A 16,102-nucleotide genomic window follows, 5' to 3' on the forward strand; every position below is an offset into this window, starting at 1 on the left:
GTATTTCGCTTCAGTGGTAGATAATGCTACATAATTTTGTTTCTTTGAAAACCAAGAAATCAACATATTTCCAAGGAATTGGCAAGTATCGGAGGTGCTTTTCCTATCTAATTTGCAACATCTATAATCCGCATCAGAGAAGGCATGCAAGCTAAAGGTAGAGTCTCTAGGATACCAAAGTCCTAAACTAGGAGTGTCCTTAAGGTATCTAAATATTCTCTTAACAGCTAGTAAATGTGATTCCTTAGGGCATGATTGAAATCTAGCACATAAGCAAACACTAAACATAATGTCTGGTCTACTTGCAGTTAGATAAAGAAAAGAACCAATCATTGACCTATATAATTTAACATCCACACATTTACCTCCTTTATCTATGTTAAGCTTTGTCGATGAGCTCATTGGAGTGTTATGTGGCTTCCCATTTTCCAATCCAAACTTCTTGAGCATATCTTTGACGTACTTAGCTTGATTGATGAATATGTCATCTTTTCTTTGCTTGATTTGGAGTCCCAAGAAAAATGAGAGCTCCCCCATCATGTTCATCTCGAATTCACTTTACATTTGCTTAGAAAATTCTTGGCAAAGAACATCATTAGTAGAACCAAATAGTATATCATTAACATAATTTTGAACTACTAATAAATCTTTACCTTTATGCTTTAAAAACAATGTAGTGTCAACCTTCCCTTTGGAAAAATCTTTCTCAATTAAAAAGTTTGACAATCTTTCATACCAAGCTCTATGAGCTTGTTTTAAACCATAAAGTGCTTTTTTCAACTTAAGAACATGATTTGGAAATTTTAAATCTTCAAAACCAGGAGGTTGTTCCACATACACTTCTTCATTTATAAAACCATTTAAAAATGCACTTTTAACATCCATTTGATATAATTTAAATTCATAAAAACATGCAAATGCTAATAACATTCTAATTGCTTCCATCCTAGCTACAGGAGCGTATATTTTATTATAGTCTATGCCTTCTTCTTGAGTATAGCCTTGAGCAACAAGTCTAGCCTTGTTTCTCACTATATTACCACTCTCATCAAGTTTATTCCTAAATACCCATCTAGTACCTACAGTAGATTTATTACTAGGCCTTTCAACTAATGTCCATACTTTACTTCTCTCAAATTGATTTAACTCTTCTTGCATAGCCATAATCCAATGTTTATCTTTTAATGCTTCTTTAATATTATTAGGCTCTATGCATGAGATAAATGCAACATAATTACAAATATTTCTAAGAGAATATCGAGTTGTTACCCTTTTGGATAGATCACCTATAATCTCACCATCCTTCTTGACATAGTTGTACTCTCTTGGGTAAGATACTTCCCTTTCTTCAATGGTTGGATTCTCGAGAGGATCTTAAGTTTCCTCATCTTTCGTTTCTTCTTTTGATGATGGTTTTCCAACGTCATGTTCAACGTCATTTATATTTTATAATACATACATCATCATTCAAACAAGAATCCTTCCTCGGAAGGGGATTATCATCGAAAACAACATGTATAGACTATTTTACAACTAAAGTTCTTTTATTAAATACTCGATAAGCTTTAGAATTTAAGGAATAACCCAGAAAAATTCCTTCATCACTTTTAGCATCAAATTTGCCAAGATTGTCTTTACCGTTGTTTAAAACAAAACATTTACATCCAAAAGGATGAAAATAGCTAATGTTAGGCTTTTTATTTTTGAAAATTTCATATGGAGTTTTCTTTAAGATTGGCCTAATCATTACTCAATTTACAACATAACAAGCGGTATTTGTGGCTTCCGCCCAAAAATATTTTGGCAAATTGTTTTCACAAAGCATGGTTCTAGCCATTTCTTCTAAAGTTCGATTTTTCCTCTCAACAACTCCATTTTGTTGAGGGGTTCTAGGTGCTGAAAAATTATGGCTAATACCATTAGAATTACAAAAATCAGTAAATCCAAGATTTTCAAATTCAGTTCCATGATCACTCCTAACACTAGTTATAGAGTAACCTTTTTCGTTTTGGATTACTTTTGAAAACGTGATGAATTTTTCTAATGCTTCATCTTTAGTACTTAAGAATAGAACCCAAGCATATCTAGAATAGTTATCTACCAAGACAAATGCATATTGTTTTCCACCCAAGCTAGTAGTCCTAGTTGGACCAAAAAGATCTATATGGATCAATTGTAATACTCTACTAGTTGATACATCATTAATGGATTTAAAAGAAATGCACTTTTGTTTTCCTTTAGCACAAGCATCACATATTTTATCATTATAAAATTTAAGCTTAGGCAACCCTCGAACTAAATTTCCTTGAATTAGCCGTTGCAAAATACCCATACTAGCATATCCTAGTCTCCTATGCCATAGCCAACTATCATACTCATCCTTAGCAACTAGGCATAAATTAGTCATATCAATAGAGTCTAAATGCACCATGTATATGTTTCCTATTCTATGACCAACAAGCATAATCCGATTAGATGCAATGTCAATAACTTTACAACCATTAGTTTCAAACATGACATTGAATCCTTTATCACATAATTGACTAATACTTAAAAGATTATACTTTAATCCATTCATATATAAAACATTTTTAATTTGTATGGAAGAGGTATTACTTATGGTATCTATACCTTCGATGTGACCTTTTGAATTATCACCAAAAGTCACTTCTCCTCCATTTTTGGCGTTAAGCTCTATGAACCAACTTTTGTCTCCGGCCATGTGTCTTGAGCATCCACTATCAAGGTTCCATGAGTTTGAATTTGTTTCTCGTGCCTTGTAGCAATGCTCATTTTCCTACAAACATAGATTAATTTCTAATTTTTGGTACCCAAATTCTTTGGGTCCATATTTATTAGTTTCCAAAATCCTAGTCCCCTTAGGTATCCATTTGTGTAGGATATCTTTATCTTTAGTAGTAATGAGTCCTTTAGGAACCCATATACTTCTAACAATTTTTCCATTAGAGGTTCTTCGGGGACCTCTATGATTGTAGTTTTTAAAACTTTTTATAACAAAGTTGGATTTTGAATTTTCTCCACTTTCAAAACGTTTTGTTCTAACTTTATCAAAAGAAGCTTTAAGATCATCAATTTTCTTTTGATGATCATTATTGACCTTTGAAAGTAAATTTTGCAAATACGAATTTTTTTTTTCAAACTCTTCTAGTTTGATTTGCAAATATTTGATTTTACTTTCAAAATCATTGTTGGTATTGGATATGAGCTTATTTTCATTTTTCAATTTTGAGACATCATTTTTATATTTTAAAAATAATTTCTCATAATCCGAAGCCAACCCATTATATTCCTCTAATAACTCATCATAAGATAAATCATCTAATTCAGATGAGTTAGAGGTTACCTTAGAATCTTCCCCGAATGCCATCAAGCACAAGTTTGCTACTTCTTGTTCCTCTTCATCGGAACACTCTTTATCGCTCCATGTAGCCACATGAGCCTTGTTCTTATTCTTTGATTGACCCTTTCTTTTCAATTGTGGGCAATCATATTTGACATGCCCTGGCTTTTTGTATTCATAACAAATGATAGGGTTCTTTTCTTTTGGTTCATTTGTGAGACCTTCATTTCTTTTGAATTTTCTTCCTCAGTAAGGTCTCATCATTTTTCTGAACCGTTTGGCAAATAATGCCATTTCCTCGTCATCGTCATCTTCATCTGAATCACTCTCATCTTTTGTGGATTTGAGAGAAACTCCAATGTTTTTCTTCTTCTCCTTCTCTTTTGGTGTCTCATCAATCTTATCGAGGTCCACCTCATCTTCAAGCATCATTTCATGAGTGAGGAGGGAACCAATTAGCTCTTTAAGAGTTAAGGATTTTAGGTTCTTAGCCTCGATGATTGTCGTTTTCTTGGATTACCACGATTTTTGAAGTAAGTAAACTAACTTCCTCACAAGCTTTTTGTTTGGAATGATCTCTCCATATGATTTGATACCATTGACAATCGTTGAGAATCTATCCATCATAGCTTTGATATCTTCATTTGGTTTCATCATGAGATTTTCATAGATATGTGTTAGAAGACTAATTTTAGATTCTTTTACCTCGTCGGTGCCTTCATGAGTGACTTGTAGTTTATCCCATATTTCTTTGGCGGTTGTACAAGATGAAACTCTTCCATACTTATCTGGTCCAAGAGCATAAAATATGATATGGATTGCTTTGGAGTTGAGCTGGAACATTTTTGTCTCTCCTTCACTCCACAATCTTGGATGAGTGAGAGGCTTGATATATCCGTCTTCTACAACATTTCATGCTCCCATGTCACTTGCTTAAATGAAATACATCATCCTATTCTTCCAATAGGCATAGTTAGCTCCATTGAAGAAATGAGGCTTGTGACGGGCATCGAATCGAGACCGGAGTCGACATTTGAAGTAGAGGCCATTGATGACTTGATAATCGATGTAACTCTTCCCGAATCAACTCAAGAGGTGATTAAACCTTCAAATGAGTGAGGTTATGATACCAATTGTTGAGCTAATTGATCGACGGAATCGACCAAGAGGGGGTGAATTGGCAATTAAAATTTTGGTGGAAGCTTTTGCAGAAAATTGAAAGTAATTGCACAGCGATTTAGAGTGGTTCGACTTTCTCAATCAAAGTCTACGTCCACTACCTTAGCTATCCACACTAAGGATTTTCCAACAAATTCACTAATTTGTTCTTTCTTTTGAGGCCAAAGAGATAACCTTACAACTCCTTCAAGAATATACCCTAATTCTTGAGAACACTATTTCTCAAAGAGAATATTACAAATTTGAAAACTTATAAGGAAATCCTCACAAGGTAGATTGTTTTCACAATTCTAGAACAAAGAAAAGAACACTAAAAAATGAATACAATTGAGTACAAATAGTGTTCTTGAAAGCAAAATGAATATTGAATGAAAAATAGGCTTGAAATGCTTAAACTTGAGGTTTGATGCTTTCTCTTTGATTCTCTCTTGATTCTTCTTGATTGTTGTTTCTTGTTATTGATCAATGGCTTCTAAGCTTTTTTAAATACACCTTCAAATGATTCTGAACATTTGGGATGCTTAGTGGAGTCAATAGAACCGTTTAAGTATGAAAACAATTAATTAAAGCAGTTGGGAGCGTCAGTGCATCGATGCATACCCATGGTGCATCAGTGTAAAATTCAAATATTTTGACCGTTGGACCCTTAGTGCATCAGTGCACTAAGAGTGTATTGATGCATCAAGTGCATTCGATGTTTCAAAATAGCTAGAGTGCATCGATGCATGGCTAGTACATCGATACATCAAATACATTCCATGTTTTCATAAAATCCTCAGTGCATCGATGCATGGTATGTTCATCGATGCATGAAATGCATTCGATGTTCAATTTAATTCATGGTGCATCGATGCATGGATTGGTGCATCAGTGCATCACTTTGATAAATTGATTTTAGGCTTGATTTTGGTTCAAAATACTTTATGAAAATTGTTTCAAAAATAGTTTAAGTATAAAACACAATTTTACACATTTAGTAAGGTTTGAATTTGAACTTGAAAGACTTGGAGTAATAATTTGATATTCGATTAATTAAATCGAATATACTTAAAAAATCATTTGTAAAATCTTAAAATTCATTTAAACTTAATTTGTTATATCGAAACACAAAAATGTTTTCAACGGAATTTTACAAGCTTCTCGTTGTGGCTCATGACCATCAACATTGTTGAGTTTTAATTCAAAGCATGAGTAGAATTAATAATAAAGATTGAGAGTTTGCTGAATCAATAAGATTACTCATTTTCATTTAAATCAGATAATTAGAATGAATAATCCAACAATAAATCAAAAATAAATTATAATTTATTTTACCAAAAATAATTTAGTTAGAAACTAAAATTTTGAAACAATTCAGTAGCAAACTTCTTACTTTTAAATGATTTCTGTTATAAATAATATTCGAATAAATTCTGTCAAAATTCGTATTGATTTTAAACAATGACCATAAATTCCAATAAACAAAAAAGTAATTCTTGTTTATTTTCAATTTTGTTACCAGATAGAATCAATTTTTGTTAAACATATTTGTGCACTTTAAGATTAAGCAAACTCGTTGAAATGATAGGATAATTTTTTAAAACATACTTATTAGCTATCTCGATTTTATCACGGTTTTTGAATCGTATCATATTTAAATATATAGAAGAAAGAGTTCTGAATCATCTCAAATTAAAGAGAAATACTAAATTTCAACTATCTGATTAAATTCTTGATCGTCATTATTAATTTCATGATGCCAACCAAAACTTGAACCATCAAAATTCAAGGTGTGTCCCTAAAAGTGCGCAACCACAAAGAACTTGTAAAATATTTTGGAATCTAATTACTTGAGTCCCTGTACAAAAATTAATGGAACCATATTCTACATAAAAAATTACACATAAAAATTAAACTCAAAATCATTGCACAAAGGATATTAGAATTCATAATTCAGAATTGAAGAAAACTTATTATTGGAGTTAATTCCTCTTGATTATTGTTCAATATTTGTTTTGCTCAAAATGTAGGGAAACTTGGTATATTATCCCATTAGTTACCCAATGCTCTCTTCCTATATTGATGTTAAACGTCAATAGTCTAAGAAATATTTTTTGGAAATGTGATGAAAAATATTTTTTTATAAAGGATGGTATAAAATTTATTTGTTCAAAAGGGTGAATGTTATAATGTTTGAGAAAAGATTTGGAGCAGTCCGCGTCTTTGGTGGAAGATACAAAGAACACACGACATCTTTCTATGTGATTTTTTAAGGAAGACATTAGATATTCCACGCGTCTTTTATGAAGGTGTCGATTGGTCCAAGCGCCTTCCTTGTTTCACTACAAATACAAGTTCACTTAAGAAAATAAATTACGATGATTTCTACTTGAGAAAATATTTTTCACTTCCCTACTTGAGTGATTTTGCTTAGTAGCATGCAACTGGGACTAGTTTATGATGTTAGGTCACCTCGGTTACTTTGAAGATGAGCTTTAAAGGTACAACAAACTAGGAAAGAAAGAGAGAGAGAGAGAGTCAAACAATTAGTCAAAGTGATATCATGTCAGTTAATTTAATGCACCATGTCAATATTCTGTTATCCCAAAAATGATTGTAGACAGAGGGTTTTTGATTTGTTATAAATCAATAATATTAGTGACCAAATTGTTACTTTTGAAACATTAGTGATGACTTTTTTTTACTTAAACATCAATGATCATTTTCGTAATTTACCATTTTTTTTATATCTTAACTATATATAAAAGTTTTTTAGGTATCTATTTTGAATATAAAACAGAATACTTTAAGTACTTATGTTAAGTATTTAGATGTAAAATAGCATGCTTTAAATATTTATTTTTGATTTAAACTTCAAAATTTTAAAGCTTTTTCTAAAGAAAATTGAGTAAAATATTCTAAATTAGTCTGAGACGAAATTAATGATTAATTATTTTGAGGATATCAACTTATATGTTGTGCAATATATTTTTGGTTATTTAACTTTTCGTTAGAAGTATAAATCAATAGGTCTTCATGATAAAAGAATTATTGTTATTCTTTGAAGACATCAATTCAAGAACCATAAATACTAGAGATGTGAGCATTTCATGTTAAACAAATATTACCATATACTTACCTAATTAATAAAAAAAATCAGTAGAATCGAAAGCAGCCTGCCCACCATGTAATATAATTAGGGGTGTAAACGAGCCTAGTCGAACTCGAGTATTGCCGAGCTCGACTCGAACTCGAAAACTTTATATGTAATCTCGACTCGAAAACCCGCGAGCCTAAAATTTTCAAGCTCGACTTGAACTCAAAAGAAAATATTAAAACTCGACTCGAACTCGAAAAGGCTCGAACTCAAAAAAAAATTAAGAGCTCGATTAAAGCTCGAGACTCGAGCTCGATTCAAGCTCGATTCAAACTCAACAGATCTTATATTTATTTTTTGAAACCCATCCCCTTTTATAGACTCAACTTTACCCCTTATTCTCCAAAAACCACCGATGTGGGATATAACTCATATGACCAAAGTTCAACGCTTTGGAGCATTTGAAGCCTAGGGGGATTTTGGAATAGGGGAATCTCGGCGTTCGAGGTGTGTGATGGGGCGACGCCAATCTTCAGGAACAAGCCCTTGGCAGTGATCGGAGGAGGTAACTCCGCCATGGAGGAATCCACCTTTCTCACCAAGTACAGTTCCTAGGTTTATATCATTCACCGGAGGGACTCGTTTAGGGCATCCAAGATTATGCAAAGCAAAGTTGTTTCCAACCCTAAGATAGAGATGATACAAAATTCGATGGTCGTGGAGGCATACAGGGATAGGGTCTTGGGTGGCCTCAAAGTGAAGAATGTGCTTACCGAAGAGGTTTCTGACTTGCAAGTCTCCGCCCGGTTTGTTCTTTACGATCGGGCATGAGCCGACCACTATGTTTTTGGACGGCCAGCTGTAGCTTAACTCAGATGGCTATGTTCTCACTCAGCCGGGTACAACCAAGACAAGCGGGCCCGGCATTTTTGCTGCCAGAGATGTGCAAGATAAGAAGTACAGGCAAGCTGTTACTGCAGCTGGCACTGATTAGTCAATTTCTTCTTCTTTTGATTGTCATCAAGCTGCATTTTTTCGCATTACCTTGTTAGATTAGAAATATCTACCATGAAAATGAAACTGAAAAGCACTATTATCGGGAATTATATAGAAAGAACCCTAGGTCATTCTATATTGCTTCGGTTTATTCGACAATTGATCGTCACTCGGTCAAGCATCAGGATTCGAGTCTTCTGAATAGTATCATTTGGTGAGATATATGTAAGTATCACTTTCAACTCATTACGAATCGGTGGCATGTTTGACCTCGACTGGATTATCGTTGTTCACCTAAACTTCCTCTGACCGAAAGAAGAAAGAAAATGAACTTAAGCAATTTCGCCAATAGTTTGTGTACTTGGTGTTATAGTTGAGTTGAACTAACTTTGTTCTGTAACAATGCAGGGTACATGGTGTCATCGCCGCCCCTTTTATGGGGCCACAATCGGGTAGGCACGCCAAGGCCAACCATGTATAGGGCCTAGTTACAGGGTAGAATAAACATGTCCTCTTTTCAAGCATTTTAATGTTTTAGGTAGGGAGTGGGGGTATGACTTACTGTCCCCTGTTCGAGCATTTCAATGTCTATAGGTAGTATTTCTGTTATTTTGTTTTCGCATATATGTAGGGGGTGGACAGCCGACAGAGTTTGGGCTGATCCACAGTTAAAGGTACGTGTCTTGTGAACACCATCGAGGGCCGCCCCTACGGCCTAATCGATGGTGTGGGTGAGTCTTCTGTAACCCGATGTTCCTTTTTTGAATAAAACATTTTTCTCTCTGAGAAGTCCGGGGGTTGAGATGTGTATTCGCAATGCCCCACGGGCTCGGATTATTGGTCAAAGGACCATGTGGCTTTAAAGATCTAACGCAATGTTTGTTTCTGTTTGATCAAATATACGAGATAAAGGCTGACTTGGTTGGGAAGCGTCCCTTTTGAGTGTCGTACGGATTAATAACCGAACTAACTAGGCTAAGTCCGTGACACTTGGTATCAGAGAACAGAGGTGCGTGTTCGTTTACTAAAAGCACGGAGGTGCTCATTTTATTGAGTAAAGCATGATATTGATTGTTACCTGCTTGTTGCACAGTTGTGCACAAGTGCTAAACCTAGCACAGAGGTGTTTGGCGGTAGATCACAGTACTGAGGTGCTTGATTTTAGATTGTAGCACAGAGGTGCTCAATCATTCTAATGCACAGAGGTGCCAGATTTAAGACCGAAGCATAGAGGTGCTCAGTCATTTTTGACTGCACAGAGGTGTCAGTCCTTGGTTGAAGCACAAAGGTGCTCAATCAGTCTTAGCTACACAGAGGTGTCAGCTCCTAGCTGAAGCATAGAGGTGCTCAGTCATTTTTTTTAAATGCACAGAGGTGTCAGTTCTCGATTGAAGCATAGAGGTGCTCAATCCCTTTTTGGCTACACAGAGGTATCAGCTCTCGAATGAAGCACAGAGGTGCTCAATCATTGATTCAAGCACATCGGTGCTCTTTTCCTTCTAATTTAGGCACGATTGTGCTTATTTGTGTTGCAGGAAAAGAGGTGCTAGCAAGTTATAGAGAATGGTTCGTACACGAAACGGCGGAGCAACAAGCTCTCACAGAGGCGTAGAGCCAGAAGTTACTGAGTCGGTTGTACTGAGAATGGTTCGCACACGAAATGGCGGATCAACAAGCTCTCACAGAGGTGTAGAGCAGAAAGCTACTGAGCCGGTGGTGCAAGAGACTGGTTCGGTTGATCGACAAAAGCTATAAGAGATCGAAGCAGCGCTAGCAGTCCTTGGAGCTTATATGATCTCTGGTGATCATATGAGGAGTGTCGAGGAGACCCAAGAGGATTTCCTCGAGACAGTAACTGATTTGGGCAATGAGGTAAGAGAGGTCATATGCGTCATACAACTTGGGTATGATGAGCTAAAGGCTCAAATCAGTGTGCTTCAGGCAGCGGTAGCTAGCTTGACCGCAAACCCGATTGAAAGAGTGGGCGTACGAGCCAAGATCCCCGACCCTCAACGCTTTGATGGAATGAGGGATGCTAAAGAGCTTGAGAATTTCTTGTTTGACATAGTGCAGTATTTTCGAGCTATGCTCACGGAGTCTGAGGAAGATAAGGTGGTAATGGCTTCGATGTATCTAGGTGGTGACGTTAAATTATGGTGGCGATCCAAGTTCAAAGATGGAGTGTGCTCCATTATGACTTGGGATGCGTTAAAGAAGGAGTTGAAGACCTCCTTCCTCCCCGAGAATGTAGATTACAACGCTCGTAAGAAGCTAAGGGAATTATCCCACAATGGGACTATACGTGAGTATGTGAGAGAGTTCTCAACCTTAATGTTGGATATAAATGATATGTCAGAAAGAGATAAGTTGTTTCATTTCCTTGAAGGGCTCAAGCCATGGGCTAGACTCGAGCTGCAGAGACAGAAGGTTCAAGATTTGACAGTAGCGATAGCTGCTACTGAGTGCCTTAATGATTATAACGATCATCCTGGAAAGCGCAAGACGCCTTCTATGAGTGGAGCTAAAACCCAACAGGTTAGTGGGAACAAGTTGGCTCGAGAGGAGAAGACATCGAGTTGGGGAGCAAATAGAAGATTCCTTAGAAGGGACCCAGCTCAAAATAAAGTCCCTACTGGTCCTGGATCGAGCAATGGAGGGAATAGACCCTCATTAAGATGTTTTCTTTTCAATGGACCTCATCGGGTTACAGAGTGTCCACAACAAAGTGCTTTTAATGCCATGGTCGCAACAACAAAGGACGGAGAACGAGTGAACGCTCCGACGAGAGATACCGAGCCTGAGCCGGCTAGAATGGGCTCCATCATATTCATAACTGCATTACAGTCTCAGTTGAGTAACTTGAGGAAAAATCCAGAGAAGGGATTGATGTATGTGGACATCTCAGTAAATGAGAAAATCACTAAAGCTCTAATCGACACAGGAGCCACATATACGTTTATCTCTCCAGATGAAGCTAAGAGATGTAAGCTGATTGTCACCAAGGAGGTGGGACAAATGAAAGCAGTTAACTCTGTCGCTTCAACGATATGTGGAGGTGTGAAGAGGGTCAGTATCAAGCTTGGGTCTTGGGAAGGAAGTGTAGATTTCACAGTTTCCCACATGGATGATTTTGACGTGGTCTTAGGGCTTGATTTTATGATGGCAGCCCATGTGATTCCTATCCCGGCATCAAGTTGTTTAATGTTCATGGGGGAGTAGCCATGTGTGGTACCAGCTACGATTCTCCCTCGTCCTCGGAAGAAGATATTGTCCGCTATCCAATTTAAGAGAAGGGTGAAAAAGGGGGAGCCTTCCTTCTCAGACTTTCTAATTTCCAAAGAGGATGACAATCTTGGCACAGTGCCCAAGAATGTTCAAGAAGTGTTGAGAGACTTTGAGGATGTAATGCTAGGTGAATTACCGAAAGAGTTGTCCCTAGACGGTTGGTGGACCATGAGATTGAATTAATCCCGGGAGTAAAACCTCATACGAAGTGCCCGTATCGGATGAGTCCTCCGAAGTTGGCAGAGTTGAGGAAACAATTGGATGAGTTGCTCCAAGCAGGATTTATTCGACCCTCAAAGTCACATTTCGGGGCGCCTGTGTTATTCCAGAGAAAACATGATGGGAGTTTGAGATTGTGTGTTGATTATAGAGGATTAAACAAAGTGACTGTCAGGAATAAATATCCCATTCCGTTTATTGCCGATTTATTCGACCAGCTGAGTAATGATAAGTATTTCACGAAGTTGGATCTCAGGTCGGGATACCATCAAGTGAGAGTGGCCGAAGGGGATGAGCCAAAAACGACATGTGTAACTCGGTATGGAGCATTTGAATTTCTTATTATGCATTTTAGATTAACCAATTCTCCCGTTACTTTCTGCACTTTGATGAACCAAGTATTCCATGACTATCTCGATAAATTCGTAGTCATTTACTTGGACGATATAATGATATTTAGCACTTCTATAGAAGAGCACTTGGAGCATCTTCGGTTGGTGCTGACGAGATTACGAGAAAATCAGTTGTTTGTGAAGAAGGAGAAATGTGCTTTCGCCCAAACACAAGTCCAATTTTTAGGCCACATCATTGAGCAAGGGCGCATTCGTATGGATAAAGAGAAGGTGAAGGCTATCCAGGAGTGGCCGACCCCACAAAATATTAGTGAGCTTAGATCTTTCCTTGGTTTGGCCAATTATTATAGACGATTCATAGAAGGTTATTCTCGTAGAGTAAAATTACTCACTGATTTGCTAAAGAAAGGCTGTGAGTGGGTTTGGTCCAAGGATTGTCAAGAGGCCTTTGACGATTTAAAGAAGGTGGTAATCAGTGAACCAGTGCTTACCTTGCCAAACCTGGAAAAACCTCTAGAAATAGAGACATACACATCTGACTATGCAATTTGAGGGGTACTCTTACAGGACAAATATCCCGAGGCGTTTGAGAGTAGGAAGCTAAATGAAACTGAAGCGAGGTATACGACTCCAGAGAAAGAACTTCTCGTAGTAATTCATTGTTTGAGGATTTGGAGGCATTATTTGTTGGGTTCCAAATTTGTGGTAAATACCGATAATACAACAGTTAGACACTTCCTGACACAACCGAAACTGACAGCAAAGCAAGCTAGATGACAAGAGTTTCTGGCCGAGTTTGACTTTAACTTTGAGCATAAGACGAGGAAAAAGAATCAGGTCGCTGACGCTTTGAGTCACAGGGCAGATTTGGCAACACTCTGATGTGTGGCCCCTATATCGCTAGTAGAGTGTCCAATGAAATTTGTCAGCTCATTGTGAACTTTTCCAAGCAAGATCCGCAAGTGGTGGCCCTTATGGAGATGGTTAAAAAGAGTGTTTTGAAATGGTTTTGGATAGAAAATGGCTTATTGATGACAAAGGGGCCACGAATGTTTGTTCCTCGAGCTGGGAATCTACGACAGAAGCTGTTAAAGGAATGTCATGATACCCCATGGGCTGGGCATCCCGGTTGGAGGCGTATTATTGCTTTGTTGGGACAAGGGTATTATTGGCCTCAAATGTGCCAAGATACGATTGATTACACCAAGACATGTCTTATCTGCCAACAAGATAAGGTAGATCGACAAAGGACTGTCGGGTTACTCGAGCCACTACCGATACCTGCTCGACCTTGGGAGAGCATCTCCTTGGATTTTATATCACGCTTGCCTCGTGTAGGAGATCTTGGATCAATTCTGGTGGTAGTGGATAGGTTCTCGAAGTATGCCACTTTTTTACCAGCACCGAAGTATTGTTCGGCGGAAGAGACAGCTAGGTTGGTGTTCAAACACGTGGTGAAATATTGGAGCATTCCTCAGAGCATAGTCAGTGACCGAGATGGAAGATTTATTGGGAAGTTTTGTAAGGGATTGTTCCAATTAATGGGGACATAACTCAACGTTTTGTCGAGTTACCACCCACAAACAGATGGACAGACTGAGCGATTTAATGGACTCTTGGAGGAGTACCTGAGGCACTTCATTTTGGCCAATCAGAAGAACTGGCCTCCACTATTGGATGTGGCGCATTTATGTTTTAATTCACAAAAGAGTTCATCTACTAATAAAAGTCCTTTTGAACTGGTGACAGGTCAGCAGCCAAGGCTTCCACATAGTGTGGATGAGACCTCTCAAGGAAGATGCCCTCGTGCCTCAAATTTTATGGGGGAGTGGAAGCAGAATATGGAGATTGCCAAGGCTTACTTGGAGAAAGCAGCGAAGCGTATGAAGAAATGTGCAGATCATAACAGACGAGACCTACACTTTCAGGTTGGAGATTTGGTGCTTGTCAAGTTGATGCCAGAACAACTTAGATTTTTGCGCGAGAGGGATCGTCGCTTGGTGCGAAAGTACGAGGGTCTAGTCTCGATAGTAGCAAAGGTGGGGAATGCTTCGTACAAGGTGGACCCTCCTACTTGGATGAGAGTTCACCTTGTCTTCCATGTGAGCAATCTGAAGCCATTTCACACTGATCCCAATGTCGCTAATCAGAGTATGCCTCCCAGAGAGTCGATTGGTACGCAACCACCCTCATAGCGACATATTGACGAGATTCTTGCAGGGAGAATTGTTAAGGTGGGCGGAAAGAAAAGACGAGAGTATCTAGTCAAGTGGGGAGGCTTTGATCAGGAAGAGAACACTTGGGAAAGAGAGTATGACCTCAGGGCATTCAAGCAAAAGATTGAAGAGTTCCAGACTATGCAGCCGACGAGGACGTCGACAAATTAGGTGGGGGAGATTGTCGTGGCCGTCCTTTTTATGGGGCCACAACCGGGTAGGCACGCTAAGGCCAACCATGTATAGGGCCTAGTGGCAGGGTAGAATAAACATGTCCTCTTTTCAAGCATTTCAATGTTTTAGGTAGGGAGTGGGGGTATGACTTACTGTCCCCTGTTCGAGCATTTCAACGTCTATAGGTAGCATTTCTGTTATTTTGTTTTCGCATATATATAGGGGGTAGACAGCCGGCAGAGTTTGGGTTGATCCACAGGTAAAGGTACGTGTCTTGTGAACACCATCGAGGGCCGCCCCTACGGCCTAATCGATGGTGTGGGCGGCCCTCGATGGTGTGGGTGAGTATTCTGTAACCCTATGTTCCTTTTTTTTTAATAAAACAATTTTCTCTCGGAGAAGTCCGAGGGTTGAGGTGTGCATCCGCTATGCCCCACGGGCTCGGATTATTGGTCGAAGGACCATGTGGCTATAAAGATCTAATGCAATGTTTGTTTCTGTTTGATCAGATATACGAGATAAAGGCTGACTTGGTTGGGAAGCGTCCCTTTCGAGTGCTGCACGGATTAGCAACCGAACTAACTAGGCTAAGTCCGTGACACATGGCAGTCTTGGAAGCTGAACATTACTTGCAAGAGATCGGATCGAGCAATTGATCGTTTAATGAGTGTTTTTACCAGGGATTTTATTTGAAAGCTGCTTGATTTAATCCAACTTATTTGTCCAGGTCTAGATTCATCTTTTTTTTAAAGAAGGTCTAGATTCATCTTATTCTGGATCAATATTACTATATTAGAATTGCCCGTGTTTTAGAAATGGAGTATTAGCATTTTAGGACCTGTTATATTTGTAATCTTCTGATTTCGTCATTAATCAAGGTTTACGTTTTTATGATTCGGGTTGTTAATTTATTTTTATTTTATGTTTTGATCACCGTTTGTTTTGATAATGGACCTATTGATTGATTTGACCAAGTGTGATTTATTAGTTTATTTACATATAAACCCTTGTTAAATTAGCTGACCCTCATTCCATATATAATGGGGTAAGGAGGAGGTATGATAGTAGGCTGCCCCCAACGCCAGGTTGAGAGCAACTTCCGTAGGAGACCTCCGAATTATGAAATGCCCTCCGTGGGACTCGATCCCACGACCTCGATGTTAAGAGCCTTGTGCTCTACCAACTGAGCTGGATGGTTTATTTCATTTATTTCATTTTGCATAATTTGTATATTACCTTCATG

The 16,102-nt window shown here is 38.0% G+C and overlaps 1 pseudogene; it reads left to right on the forward strand.

Moving 5' to 3' along the window:
- LOC120207266 overlaps window positions 1-15,515 on the forward strand; it is a 25,235-nt pseudogene extending 9,720 nt beyond the window's left edge.
- Window positions 15,516-16,102: the final 587 nt, after the last annotated feature.

The sequence above is a fragment of the Hibiscus syriacus genome, unplaced genomic scaffold, assembly GCF_006381635.1.
Source record: "Hibiscus syriacus cultivar Baekdansim isolate YM2019G1 unplaced genomic scaffold, ASM638163v2 tig00014444_pilon, whole genome shotgun sequence".
Lineage (NCBI taxonomy): Eukaryota > Viridiplantae > Streptophyta > Magnoliopsida > Malvales > Malvaceae > Hibiscus > Hibiscus syriacus.